Genomic DNA, 14,768 nt, shown 5'->3' with positions numbered 1-14,768 from the left:
CATGGCAATCGAGTTTCTAAAGCTAACTTCAGTGGTTTTTTAGAGTCTGATTCATCCACTCTAGGCTTCCTGAGGAAGATGGATGCCAAGGGGTATGGTATTCCCAATGCATATCTAGTGCCTGGGCTCACTTCTTAATGACATGCACAGTGAAATGGGTTCCATTATCTGAATCAATATTTTCTATTAGTCCAAATCTGGGTGCGATGTTTTCACTTAATGCTTTAACTACATTGCTGGCAGTTGCACGTGAGAAGGGGATTGCCTCTACCCAGTGGGTACAGTGGTCTATTACTACTAATAAGTACACCGACCAATTGGAGGCATTTCAGTGTAATCAATCTGAACACTTTGAAATGGTCTCAGCCCCGGATTTCTTCTTCCAAAGGGCCATTTACTTAGAACCTGCTTATTAGTTTTTTTACATATTAAGCAACTATTTATAACTTGTTTGTTCTGGGTATAAATTCCTATACACCCATAAACCCGGAGAACTGCATCGCACATTGCTTGGGGTCCCCAATGGGTGCCTTGACATAATTGAGACAGATTTCCCTCATGAGAGGTTTTGACAACATTCCCCTTTGGTCTGGTAATATCCATTTCCTTTCTGCATTTTGTTTAGCTCCTATTCTTATCAACTTCTTTTTTTCAATGGAAGAGAAAACGGGGGTTGCAGTAGGAGAAGGAAGGCATGGAGTTAAATGGAAGAAATGGCAACTTGTTTTGCTATTTGATCTGCAGGATTATTTCCTCGACTTGTGAAAGGCAAGTCCTTTTGGTCCCCTGGGACATGTACAATAGCTGTCACTTCTGGCAGCTGGAGATTGTTGAGGACACGAGCATCAGTTCTATTTGAACTAAATCTTGGCCTCTACTATTGATAAGACCCCTCTCCATCCCAGTTTTTCCAAATGTGTGTGCCACCCCAAAGGCATACTTAGAGTCAGTACAGAGAGTGTTTTCTTGGTTTTGTAAATGTCCTAAAGCTTGGCTGAGTGCAAACAGTTCACACCCTTGGGCAGACCAATTATCAGGCCACTTTCCTGGTTTTACTTTGCAAGCCTCTTTCCATTAATCACTGAATACCTATTATGTTTTTTTTTAATCACCTGGGAGGATCCACCTATGAATCAGTGCCCTCCTGTCTTGAAGGGAGTTTTTCCTAAGTCTGCTTGAACTTTGGTATGGTAATTAATTAGATTGAAACATGCATGCTCTCGTTTTTTTTTTTTTTTTTTTTTTTTTTAATTTATTTATTGTTATTATACTGTAAGTTGTAGGGTACATGTGCATAACGTGCAGGTTTGTTACATATGTATACTTGTGCCTTGTTGGTGTGCTGCACCCATCAACTCGTCATTTACATCAGGTATAACTCCCAATGCAATCCCTCCCCCCGCCCCCCTCCCCATGATAGGCCCCGGTGTGTGATGTTCCCCTTCCCGAGTCCAAGTGATCTCATTGTTCATGCTCTCGTTTTAAGTTTGGATCCCCCGTTAAAAAGCCTGCTGGATGAACTGCATTATTAGTAGTTAATATTAAATCATCTCTTTTTCCAGTAAGATAGCCTCAAATTTTAAAATTTTCGCGTTAGTGATCTACCTCCTTGCTTTTTGATTTAATACAGTTGTAACTTGGTGGGGCGTGGCCTGAACCCCCTAGGGAGTAACCTAAAACCGCAGTTGGAGGGACAGCACAGTCTGGAGCATGGCCTGAAAAGCTGTGGAGTAACCTGAAACCGCAGCCAGAGGGACCTGACACAGGAACCGCAGGGGCGGGATTGGGGGCGCTGAAGGAAGGAAGATGATTTACAGGATCCCATGGGTTAGTAGGTGTGGGTTGTCTAGGCATGGGAACTCTTTCCCTTTTAGAAACATTGGCTTTTGACTTTCTCCCTCCGGAGTCTGAAGGGTAAAGGAGAACTGGTCCCTGCCGCCAGCAGAGGGCGGAATCGATTTTTCCTGAGAGGCAGGGCTCTTGTCATTAACATGTTCGATTTGGAGATGACAAATCTGCTCTTCTTTAGACTTAAATTTTGGCCAGAAAAGTGAAGGCTTAAGGGTGGATTCTCGAACTAAAATAAAACAACAATATTTTATCATCTACTGTTTTTGTTTTTACTTGGTTCTCTTATTATCTTTTCAAGACTTTAGCAGAAGCCCCAAGGGGCTATCAGAAGGAATTTCATCCTCTCTAGACTCTCTAGTTCTCCCGTTTTACTTGAAACGTTCCCCGTCTTAGAGATTATGGGAGGGGGCCCAACCCCTCCTGTTAGAGATTTCTACCCTCCCCCTTCCTGGAGGCTTACTGAGGCTTTGGGGAAAGGCTCCAACCCCACCTGTTTGGATTTTCTACCCTCCCCCTTCCTGTTTGTCTGCTCTGTCTGTTCCTGCCTCTAGTTGATAGATGGCAGCATGAGGCCACAGACAAGACTCACTCACTCCACACAACCACCATACTTAGTCTCATTCGAAATGTAGCAGGACGAGCTGCCAACAAAACTCCTCAGACACCGAAATAAAGAAGGAAGGGGTTTGTTCCGTCAGAGGTATCAGCAAAACTTCTGTCTCAAGAGCCGAGCTCCCGGAGTAAGCAATTCCTGTCCCTTTTAAGGGCTCACAACTCTAAGGGGGTGCATGTGAGAGGGTCCTGATTGGTTGAGCAAGTAGGGGGTACGTGACTGGGGGCTGTGTGCACCAGTCATTAGATCGGAACAAAACAAAATAGGGATTTTCACAGTGCATTTCTATACAATGTCTGTAATCTATAGATAACAGAACCAATTAGGTCAGGGGTTGATCTTTAACTACCAGGTCCAGGGTGCGGTGTCGGGCTGTCTGCCTGTGGATTTCATTTCTGCCTTTTAGTTTTTACTTCGTCTTTCTTTGGAGGCAGAAATTGGGCATAAGACAATATGAGGGGTGGTCTCCTCCCTTAACACACTCTCAGCCTCCAATTTATCCCGACCACCTAGAAAATACTTTGTCACCTTCTCGAAGTCTCCTACCTTATTCCGTGCACAAGAATTACCTGCTCCTCTTATTGCCACGGTCTTGCAAGGCTCTCTTCACCACTTTGCTGAGAATCCAGATTTATTCCTTATAACAGGTGGGCCGTGATCTCCCTCATGCTAGGGGCATGGTAACTAGACAGTAGGATGCATCCCCTTTGGGTGGGGTGACTGTAGGCCTCCCTCCCAAAGGAGAATATTCGAGCCCCAAAGTTGGGCGCCAGAACTATTAGGAGTAACGCTAAAAACCTTAAGGAAATTGAACACTGAACAAAGGATTCTTAGCAAAGCAATTTTACTTCTGCGCCGAGGGGTGCCTCCTTGGCCAGTCCCCATGAGAGCACACAAGAACAAAAGGGCATGAGAGCCTTTGTTCCTGATGCAAGTTCTGCCCCTGTACCCTTCCTCCATTGGCCAGCGTCGGGTTGTACAATCTAAACTCATCCTGGTTGACTAAACATTTGATTTTTTAAGATAAAGTGAGCATGTAAAGAAAAAAGCAGAGAATAAAGGGGAAGGAGTGTCTGTAAAGACCTCAAAAGTTAGTCCTCCTTCCAAACAGGGAATGGAGTGTGAGCTACTACTGATAATGCCTGGTACTGTGGCATGCCTGTGCATCTAACAAAGGCAAAAAGGGAAAAAGGAGAAAAAGGAAAAACGGTGGAGGGGTTACTATGAATTAGAGAATAAAAGATTGATCACATTATTTGAAGAGAAACCTCATCATATCCCACACATCCATCCATCCATCCATCCATCCATCAATCCATCATTCATCCAACCCTCATCCATGTATCCTCCACCCACCCTTCATTCCATTCATCCTTCCATCCTTCCTTCCCTATTTCCATCCATCCATCCATGCCTCCCTCCATCCATCCATCCATTCGTCTATCCATTGTTCCACACATTCCATCTATCCATTTATTCACCAGATATCATTGAGGCAGGGGAATATAATAATTAACAAAATGCGGAAATCCCTTCTCTCATAGAGCTTACATTCTAGTGGGTAGAAACAGGGTAAGCAAGCAAACAGCAAATATGTAAAATATATAACACATGGATAAAGAAATGCTATGGAGAAGAAGAAAACACAGAAGGCCAAGAGGAAATATCAGAGGAGATGGGTTAATTTTAAATAGGATGATGAAGAAGAGCCTCTCTGAGAAGACGATAAATCAACAAGGAAATTAAAAATACAAGTCAGAGAATTATTCTAATACCTGAGGGCACAGCATCTCGGGCAGTGAGAATAGAAAGGGCAAAACCCTGAGGCACAAGTACCTCTCCTGTGTAATTTTTTAGTAACGGTCAAGGTCCTCTTGGTCCCCACCAACTCTCCCTAACTTATCTAGGGGTTGACATTTTTGAACCAACAAAAGTGCTGGAAGGCAACACTCTAAGATTTTAAGGGTGCAAAACTTTCATGACGTTTCTGGGAAAACGCTGACAACAAATGAGGAAAAACAAATGAATTCGATAGAATTTAAAATTAAATGTAATCAAATTCCTCTGCGTTGTACATTCAGAATACGTATTTTCAAAAATGGAAAGACTTGTTAAATGAGAATAATTTGAAATAAAAGTGTCTTTTTCATTTGGTTTTCCCAGTGGATGTATAAAATAACTAATTGAGGTGAATCTGTTATTTTTTAAATCCTTAATGCCTTTCTAGAATGTAGAAGTTCATTTCTTATTGTGGAAATTTTGAAAATTATGTAAAAGTATAACAATAATAAACTTGTTGCCAAACAACATAGAAAAAACTCTGTTACACAAATATTCATATCTTTCTAGATAGATTTGCCTTTTATTTCTAAGTTTTGTTTGATAGTGAAAAGGGCTTCTTTTAATTTGCATTTTTATTACTAGTCTGTAGAATTTTTCATGTCATTGAATGGTCAAGTTTTATGTACCAACTTTCTTTTGGGCATCTTAGATTTCTCTTATTGATATGAATAAGCTCTATTGATTCTAAGAAAATTGCCTATGGTTTTGTCCAGGTCTGTTTACTTCCTATTGTTTGTTTGTTTGTTTTTGTTTTGAGATGGAATTTCACTCTGTCACCCAGGCAGGATGCAGTGGCGCAATCTCGGCTCCCTGCAGCCTCCGCCTCCTGGGTTCAAGCAATTCTCCTGCCTCAGCCTCCTGAGTGAGATTACAGGGATGTGCCACCATTCCTAGATAAGTTTTGTAGTTTTATTAGAGACCGGGTTTTGCCATGATGGCCAGGCTGGTCTCCAACTCCGGACCTCAAATGATCCACCCTCCTCAACCTCCCAAAGTGCTGGGATTACAGGCGTGATCCACCACTGCTGGCATATTTTTGCTTAATTGTCTGTTCAGAGTTTGCATTGCTATAGTCATGAATGCTCATTAAAGCAAAAAACACAAAAAACAAAAAAAAACCTTATTTTCAACAATCTTCACTCCTCAGGGTTCTTTCAAATTTTAGTGAAAAGTATTTTCTACAGAAGCCTCTTTGGTCTGTACATTTTTAACTATAATGTACAGTTAAATCTCACAATAATGCAATAAGTAGGCTCCACATTTTGTTTAATAATATTTCATATAGCAACAGTCTCATTATGTTGCCCAGGCTAGTCTCGAATTCCTGGCCTCAAACGATCCTCCTGCCTCAGCCTCCCAAAGTGCTGGGATTACAGGTGTGAACCACCAGTCCCAGCTGGGTCCAAATTTTTAATCATGTAAAATGCAGCATTGTTGCAAGGTTGTTGAAATGACTGGAGCAGCCCTGGACAGTCAGGCTTTACAGGGTCTGGCTGGAGATCCAAATCCCTTTAGGTCCCAGTTATAGTTTGACATCGTCTGGTCAGCATTTGCCAGATCTCACTTCAATGTAACAGGGGAAGTCTAGCCCTCTGGACTACCTGGGCCCGGCAGGACAGTCACAGTGATTCCACAATCTCCATGGTAGATGCTACCCATCTTTCTAGCCCTCTCTTAGACAATGAGTGGAGAGAATACTTGAAACATAAGAGCCTCACTCCTCGGCTCCCTACTTCCCACGACAAGCTCCCTTCCTTTTCCACACTGATCTTACTTACCATCTTCCTCTCTGTGGTTACTCCCCTTCCTTTCTCTTCATACGGCAAATTCCCTACATTATCATAAGAGTTATTTAACACACATCTGTAGTGTATACCTTAGATTCTCTCCCCATTATGGTGGCTTTATTTCTGACCAACTGGGACAAAATAGTGAACAAATTTTACGATGGATGCCTTGTATTTGTTACAGTTGTGACATTGAGGACCATGAGACCTGCAAGGTTCTCATTACTCGAGATATAAATACTGAAAATATAATTAGATAACTTGCTGGTGAGGTGGCGCTTGCCTGTGATCCCATCATTTTGGAAGACAGAGGCGGGAGGATCACTTGAGGCCAGGAGTTCAAGATCAGCCTGGGCAACATAGCCACATCACAAGATGATGTCTCTACTAAAATTAATTAGCAGGAGGTTGTGGCCTGTGCCTGTACTCTGAGCTACTCATGGCGCTGGCGCAGGAGAATCATTTGAGCCCAGGAATTGAAGATTGCAGTGAGCTATAATCATGCCACGGCACTCCACTCCAGCCTGGGCAACAGAGCAAGAGTCGTCCTCTACAAAGACAGAGAACAGAATAACTAAGAAGTTGCTTTTTAAAACACCACATTTCTCCACATTAGCTTTTCAAATTTACCTCTGTTTGGTTAAATTCAAGTGAAACAAACGAACAAAAAAATGCCACATAATAGAAACCCAATCATTTTCTCCTATAACCTAAATGTTTTATCAAGCAAGTCATAATCACAGTCACATGAAGAAGAAAATTTTCACCAAATGCTCACTAAGGAGATATCACTGGGCTCTGGGGTGAAATTGCTTCCTGTGTATCAATTGTATACATTTTATATACTTTTCAAAAATTGTACTTTAAGTTCTAGAGTACATGTGCACAACGTGCAGGTTTGTTACATATGTATACATGTGCCATATTGGTGTGCTGCACCCATTAACTCATCATTTACATTAAGTATATCTCCTAATGCTATCCCTACCCCTTCCCCCCTCCCCACAATAGGACCCGGTGTGTGATGTTCCCCTTCCGGTGTCCAAGTGATCTCATTCTTCAGTTCCCACCTATGAGTGAGAACATGCGGTATTTGGTTTTCTGTTCTTTGCGATAGTTTGCAGAGAATGATGGTTTCCAGCTGCATGCTTGTCCCTACAAAGGACACGAACTCATCCTTTTTTATGGCTGCATAGTATTCCATGGTGTATATGTGCCACATTTTCTTAATCCAGTCTGTCACTGATGGACATTTGGATTGGTTCCAAGTCTTTGCTATTGTCAACAGTGCTGCAATAAATATACATGTGCATGTGTCTTTAGAACAGCATGACTTATAATCCTTTGGGTTTATACCCAGTAATGGGATGGCTGGGTCAAATGGTATTTCTAGTTCTAGATCCTTGAGGAATTGCCACACTGTTTTCCATAATGGTTGAACTAGTTTACAGTCCTACCAACAGTGTAAAAGTGTTCCTATTTCTCCACATCCTCTCCAGCACCTGTTGTTTCCTGATTTTTTAATGATTGCCATTCTAACTGTTGTGAGATGGTATCTCATTGTGGTTTTGATTTGCATTTCTCTCATGGCCAGTGATGATGAGCATTTTTTCATGTGTCTGTTGGCTGTATGAATATCTTCTTTTGAGAAGTGTCTGTTCATTTCCTTTGCCCACTTTTGGATAGGGTTGTTTTTTTTTTTTTTTTTGTAAATTTGATTGAGGTCTTTAAAGGTTCTGGATATTAGTCCTTTGTCAGATGAGTAGATTGCAAAAATTTTCTCCCATTCTGTAGGTTGTCTGTTCATTCTGATGGTAGTTTCTTTTGCTGTGCAGAAGTTCTTTAGTTTAATTAGATCCCATTTGTCAATTTTGGCTTTTGTTGCCATTGCTTTTGGTGTTTAAGACAAGAAGTCCTTGCCCATGCCTATGTCCTGAATGGTATTACCTAGGTATTCTTCTAGGGTTTTTATGGTTTTAGGTCTAACATTTAAGTCTCTAATCCATCTTGAATTAATTTTCATATAAGGAGTAAGGAAAAGATCCAGTTTCAGCTTTCTACTTATCGCTAGCCAATTTTCCCTGCACGATTTATTAAATAGGGAATCCTTTCCCCATTTCTTGTTTTTGTCAGATTTGTCAAAGATCAGATGGCTGTGGATCTGTGGTATTATTTCTGAGGGCTCTGTTCTGCTCCATTGGTCTATATCTCTGTTTTGGTACCAGTACCATGCTGTTTTGGTTACTGTATCCTTGTAGTATAGTTTGAAGTCAGGTAGCCTGATGCTTCCAGCTTTGTTCTTTTGGCTTAGGATTGTCTTGCCAATGTGGGATCTTTTTTGGTTCCATATGAACTTTAAAGCAGTTTTTTCCAGTTCTGTGAAGAAAGTCATTGGTAGCTTAATGGGGGTGGCATTGAATCTATAAATTACCTTGGGCAGTATGGCCATTTTCACAATGTTCATTCTTCCTATCCATGAGCATGGTATGTTCTTCCATTTGTTTGTGTCCTCTTTGATTTCACTGAACAGTGGTTTGTAGTTCTCCTTGAAGAAGTCCTTTACATCCCTTGTAAGTTGGATTCCTAGATATTTTATTCTCTTTGAAGCTATTGTGAATGGGAGTTCATTCGTGATTTGGCCCTCTGTTTGTCTGTTACTGATGTATAAGAATGCTTGTGATTTTTGCACATTGATTTTGTATCCTGAGACTTTGTTGAAGTTGCTTATCAGCTTAAGGAGATTTTGGGCTGAGACAGTGGGGTTTTCTAAATATACAATCATGTCATATGCAAACAGGGACAATTTGACTTCTTCTTTTCCTAACTGAATACCCTTGATTTCTTTCTCTTGCCTGATTGCCCTGGCCAGAACTTCCAACACTATGTTGAATAGGAGTGGTGAGAGAGGGCATCCCTGTCTTGTGCCAGTTTTCAAAGGGAATGCTTCCAGTTTTTGCCCATTCAGCATGATATTGGCTGTGGGTTTGTCATAAATAGCTCTTATTATTTTCAGATACGTTCCATCAATACCAAATTTATTGAGAGTTTTTAGCATGAAGGGCTGTTGAATTTTGTCAAACACCTTTTCTGCATCTATTGAGATAATCATGTGGTTTTTGTCTTTGGTTCTGTTTATATGCTGGATTACATTTATTCATTTGCATATGTTGAACCAGCCTTGCATCCCAGGCATGAAGCCCACTTGAACATGGTGGATAAGCTTTCTGATGTGCTGTTGGATTCGGTTTGCCAGTATTTTATTGAGGAGTTTTGCATCGATGTTCATCAGGGATATTGGTCCAAAATTCCCTTTTTTTGTTGTATCTCTGTCATGCTTTGGTATCAGGATGATGTTGGCCTTGTAAAATGAGTTAGGGAGGATTCCCTCTTTTTCTATTGATTGGAATAGTTTCAGAAGGAATGATATCACCTCCTCCTTGTACCTCTGGTAGAATTGGCTGTGAAACCGTCTGGTCCTGGACTTTTTTTGGATGGTAGGCTATTATTGCCTCAATTTCAGAGCCTGCTGTTGGTGTATTCAGGGATTCAACTTCTTCTTGGTTTAGTCTTGGGAGAGTGTAAGTGTCCAGGAAATTATCCATTTCTTCTAGGTTTTCTAGTTTATTTGCAAAGAGATGTTTATAGTATTCTCTGATGGTAGTTTATATTTCTGTGGGGTCGGTGGTGATATCCCGTTTATCATTTTTTATTGCATCTATTTGATTCTTCTTTCTTTTCTTCTTTATTAGTCTTGTTAGCAGTCCATCAATTTTGTTGATCTTTTCAAAAAACCAGCTCCTGGATTCATTGATTTTTTGGAGGATTTTTTGTGTCTCTATCTCCTTCAGTTCTGCTCTGATCTTAGTTATTTCTTGCCTTCTGCTAGCTTTTGAATCTGTTTGCTCTTGCTTCTCTAGTTCTTTTAATTGTGATGCTAGGGTGTCAATTTTAGATCTTTCCTGTTTTCTCTTGTGGGCATTTAGTGCTATAAATTTCCCTCTACACACTGCTTTAAATGTGTCCCAGAGATTCTGGTATGTTGTATCTTTGTTCTCATTGGTTTCAAAGAACATCTTTATTTCTGCCTTCATTTCGTTATGTACCCAGTAGTCATTCAGGAGCAGGTTGTTGAGTTTCCATGTAGTTGAGCAGTTTCAATTGAGTTTCTTAGTCCTGAGTTCTAGTTTGATTTCACTGCGGTCTGAGAGACAGTTTGTTGTAATTTCTGCTGTTTTTCATTTGCTGAGGAGTGCTTTACTTCCAACTGTGTGGTCAAGTTTGGAATAAGTGGGATGTGGTGCCGAGAAGAATGTATATTCTGTTGATTTGGGGTGGAGAGTTCTATAGATGGCTGTTAGGTCCGCTTGGTGCAGAGTTGAGTTCAATCCTGGATATCCTTGTTAACTTTCTGTCTCGTTGATCTGTCTAATGTTGACAGTGGGGTGTTGAAGTCTCCCATTACTACTGTATGAGAGTCTAAGTCTCTTTGTAAGTCTCTAAGGACTTGCTTTATGAATCTGGGTGCTCCTGTATTGGGTGCATATATATTTAGGATAGTTAGCTCTTCCTGATGAATTGATCCCTTTACCATTATGTAATGGCCTTCTTGTCTCTTTTGATCTTCGATGGTTCAAAGTCTGTTTTATCACAGACTAGGATTGCAACCCCTGCTTTTTGTTTTTGTTTGTTTTCCATTTGCTTGGTAGATCTTCCTCCCTCCCTTTATTTTGAACCTATTTGTGTCTCTCCATGTGAGATGGGTCTCCTGAATACAGCAAACTGATGGGTCTTGACTCTTTATCCAATTTGCCAGTCTGTGTCTTTTAATTGGACCATTTAGTCCATTTACATTTAAGATTAATATTGTTATCTGTGAACTTGATCCTGTCATTATGATATTAGCTGATTATTTTGCTCGCTAGTTGATGCAGTTTCTTCCTAGCATTGATGGAGTTTATATTTTGACATGTTTTTGCAATGGCTGGTTATTCCTTTCCATGTTTAGTGCTTCCTTCAGGATCTCTTGTAGGGCAGGCCTGGGGGTGACAGAATCTCTAAGCATTTGCTTGTCTGTAAAGGATTTTATTTCTCCTTCACTTATGAAACTTAGTTTGGCTGGATATGAAATTCTGGGTTGAAAATTCTTTTCTTTAAGAGTGTTGAATATTGGCCCCCACTCTCTTCTGGCTTGGAGAGTTTCTGCCGAGAGATCAGCTGTTAGTCTGATGGGCTTCCCTTTGTGTGTAACCCGACCTTTCTTTCTGGCTGCCCTTAACATTTATTCCTTCATTTCAACTTTGGTGAATCTGACAATTATGTGTCTTAGAGTTGCTCTTCTCGAGGAGTATCTTTGTGGCATTCTCTGTATTTCCTGAATTCAAATGTTGGCCTGCCTTACTAGGTTGGGGAAGTTCTCCTGGATGATATCCTGCAGAGTGTTTTCCAACTTGGTTCCATTTTCCCCGTCACTTTCAGGCACACCAATCAGATGTAGATTTGGTCTTTTCATATAATCCCATATTGGTTGGAGGCTTTGTTCATTTCTTTTTACTCTTTTTTCTCTACACTTCTCTTCTCACTTCATTTCATTCATTTGATCTTCAATCGCTGATACTCTTTCTTCCAGATGATCGAGTCAGTTACTGAAGTTTGTGTATTTGTCACGTAGTTCTCGTGTTATGGATTTCATCTCTATCAGTTCTTTTAAGGACTTCTCTACATTGGTTATTCTAGTTAGCCATTCGTCAAATCTTTTTTCAAGGTTTTTAGTTTCTTTGCACTGGTTATATAGTTCCTCATTTAGCTCTGAGAAGTTTGATTGACTGAAGCCTTCTTCTCTCAACTCATCAAAGTCATTCTCCTTCCAGCTTTGTTCCGTTGCTGGCGATGAACTGCATTCCTTTGGAGGGGGAGATGCACTCTGATTTTTTGAAATTCCCGCTTTTCTGCACTGCTTTTCCCCCCATCTTTGTGGTTTTATCTGCCTTTGGTCTTTGATGATGGTGACATACTGATGGGGTTTTGGTGTGGGTGTCCTTTCTGTTTATTAGTTTTCCTTCTAACAGTCAGGACCCTCAGCTGTAGGTCTGTTGGAGTTTGCTTGGGGTCCACTCCAGACCCTGTTTGCCTGGGTATCAGCAGCGGAGGCTGCAGAGGGTAGAATATTGCTGAACAGTGAGTGTTGCTGTCGGATTCTTGCTCTGGAAGTTTCATCTCCAGGGTATAGCCCACCGTGTGAGGTGTGAGGTGTTGGTCTGCACCTAGTGGGGAATGTCTCCCAGTTAGGCTACTCAGGGATCAGGGACCCACTTGAGCAGGCTGTCTGTCTTCTCAGATCTCAACCTCCATGCTGGGAGATCCATTGCTCTCTTCAAAGTTATCAGACAGGGGCATTTACCTCTGCCGAGGTTTCTGCTGCTTTTTGTTTAGCTATGACCTGTCCCCAGAGGAGGAGTCTACAGAAGCAGGCCGGCCTCCTTGAGCTGTGGTGGACTCCACCCAATTCGAGCTTCCTGGTGGCTTTGTTTACCTGCTTAAGCCTCAGCAATGGCGGGTGCCCTTCCCCAAGCCTTGCTGCCGTCCTGCAGTTAGATCTGACTGCTGTGCTAGCAACGAGGGAGGTTCCATGTGAGTGGTACGCTCTGGGCCAGGTATGGGATATAATCTCCTAGTGTGCCGTTTGCTAAGACCCTTGGTAAAGCGCAGTATTAGGGTGGGAGTTCTCCGATTTTCCAGGTGTTTTGTGTCTCATTTTCCTTTGGCTAGGAAAAGGAATTCACTTCCCATTTGCAATTCACAGGTGAGGCAATGCCTCACCCTGATTCAGCTGTTGCTGTTCGGGCTGCACCCACAGACCAGAACCTACTGTCAGACCCGACCCAGTGACATGAACCCAGTACCTCAGTTGAAAGTGCAGAATCGGCCGGGCGCAGTGGCGTAAGCCTGTAATCCCAGCACTTTGGGAGGCCGAGATGGGTGGATCACGAGGTCAGGAGATCGAGACCATCCTGACGAACACGGTGAAACCCTGTCTCTACTAAAAAATACAAAAAACTAGCCGGGCGAGGTGGCGGGCGCCTGTGGTCCCAGCTACTCGGGGGGCTGAGGCAGGAGAATGGCGTAAGCCCAGAAGGCGGAGCTTGCAGTGAGCCGAGATCGCGCCACTGCACTCCAGCCTGGGCAACAGAGCGAGACTCCGTCTCAAAAAAAAAAAAAAAAAAAAAAAAAAAGAAAGTGCAGAATCACCCGTATTCTGTGTCACTCACGCTGGGAGCTGGAGGCTGGAGCTGTTCCTATTCAGCCATCATGGGCGTGCCTCCATATACATTTTAAAAGTACCCCGTCTATGACATTGTGTATGGATGTGAACATATATACTAAAAATACAAAAATGTGGATGGGAAGTATACCAGGGAAAGGTCTAGCCAGGAGAAAAGAAACTGTGCTAAGATTTTTAAATATTGGATGTTTGATTCAAATAATTGGTTATAATAGGTGATCAGTTACACGTGATGGAATAGCTGGGCTATGGAAAGGAGATGAGGCAACTCAGTTTAGAAGCAGCAGGAAGAGATCCTCGCTCCTAAGGAAGAAGGACAAAGAAAGGGTGCTGCTCCCTCAACCCAGAAGCTTTGGCTGGTAGGAGATAGAATCATGGTGGAGGCTACCTGGAAAAAGCTGGGCCCACAGAGGAATGTGCTTTCTACTGGAGATGCCACTCAAGGTCAAGAGACAGGGAGAGAGGGAGAGAGAAATGCCTGACTCTTCCCTTGTCCAGCCCTTCAAGCTCCTAACAGTACCTCTCACTGAGCAAACCCAGGGGAAGTTATAACATAGCAAGGAAGCCTGGGAATGTAGGTGTACCCCCCAGCCCCAATCAGAGGGTGAGGGGACTCACCAATTTAGGATAGGCATTTGCCTCTGGAGAGGTAGTCAGGGGAATGTGCACAAAGTGGTCCTTGACTATATTGGTAACTCCTAATTTCTTTAATTTTTTTTAAAGGTTTGGAGACAATGTAAAATGTTAGCATTTGTTTTTGTTTTTTGTTTTGAGACAGAGTCTCTCTCTGTCACCCAGGCTGGAGTGCAGTGGTACAAGTCTGGCTCACTCCAACCTCCACCTCCTCGATTCAAGCGACCCTCCCGCTTCAGCCTCTCTAGTAGCTGGGACTAAGGTGCACACCACTACACCCGGCTAACACCTGTTAACATTATAATGTGGGTGACCAGAGGCTCATTACTTTATTTTCTGTACATTTCTATATAGTTGGAATATTTCATAAGAAGCGATTATTATAGGACAAACAGAAATGTTCCAGATTAATGGCAACAGTAAGCATCTGTATTGTATTTCCACCATAGTTTCCAAGGAAATGCCACATCTCTCTCAGTGAACAGTAGCATCTTTGTGGAGTTTGCAGGCTGTGCCATTGACTCTTTGGCATGATGGTGTATTGAAGACAAGGTGGGAGAGCAAGACAGGGAATGAGTGGAGACAGGCAAGGAGGAAAGGTGGCAGGAAAAGACTCAGGAGGAAGAGGATGACCATCGATCGCTGTGAGCTCTCCCAGAGCCTGCCTGCCTTTCAAACTTGGTTCAGTCACTTACTACCGGAGTGGCCTTGACAAGTTCCTCCTCTCTCCCTCCTAAGATGTTAAGAGGACCTACCTCAGTGG

The sequence above is a fragment of the Theropithecus gelada genome, chromosome 3 (assembly GCF_003255815.1).
Source record: "Theropithecus gelada isolate Dixy chromosome 3, Tgel_1.0, whole genome shotgun sequence".
Taxonomy (NCBI): domain Eukaryota; kingdom Metazoa; phylum Chordata; class Mammalia; order Primates; family Cercopithecidae; genus Theropithecus; species Theropithecus gelada.
Note: the sequence above shows the minus strand (reverse complement) of the source record.